Below are 609 nucleotides of genomic sequence, written 5' to 3' on the forward strand. Positions count from 1 at the left end.
AAACTCATGACATTGTACGCGTTAAATATGTGTGGTTCTTTGTATAGCAATTATACCTCAATAAAACTGTTCAAAATGTATTAAGGTCCTACTACATGCCAGGCTCTGAGCTAAGCACTGAGATATAAAGATCAGGGAGCTGTATTGGTGGCACCACCTTCATGAGCTCACATGCCACTGGGGAAGGAGACATAAAAATGCACAAGTGAACACAATACAGTGAGGTAAATTATGAGAGAGTCTGTGCTAGGCTGAATAACGGCCCCCAAAGATGTCCACATCCTAGTCCAAAGAACCTGTGAATATGCTACTTTACATTGCAAAACAGGTTTTGTAGACGTGATTAAGTCAAAGATTGTGAGATGGGGAAATTATCCTGGGTGATTTTGGTGGGCCCAATGCAATCACCAAGGTCCTTTTAAGACGAGGCAGGCAGAAGGGTGAGAGAAAGAGAGGGTGGAGAGAGATTGGAAGATGCTATGCTACTGGCTTTGAAAATGAGAGATGGACACATGAGCCGAGGAATGCAGGTGGCCTCTAGAAGCTGGAAAAGCAAGGAAATGATGAATTCTCCCCGAAAGCCTCATAGTGCTGGTAAACGGCAGAACT

Source organism: Equus przewalskii, chromosome 18, assembly GCF_037783145.1.
Source record: "Equus przewalskii isolate Varuska chromosome 18, EquPr2, whole genome shotgun sequence".
Taxonomy (NCBI): Eukaryota; Metazoa; Chordata; class Mammalia; order Perissodactyla; family Equidae; genus Equus; species Equus przewalskii.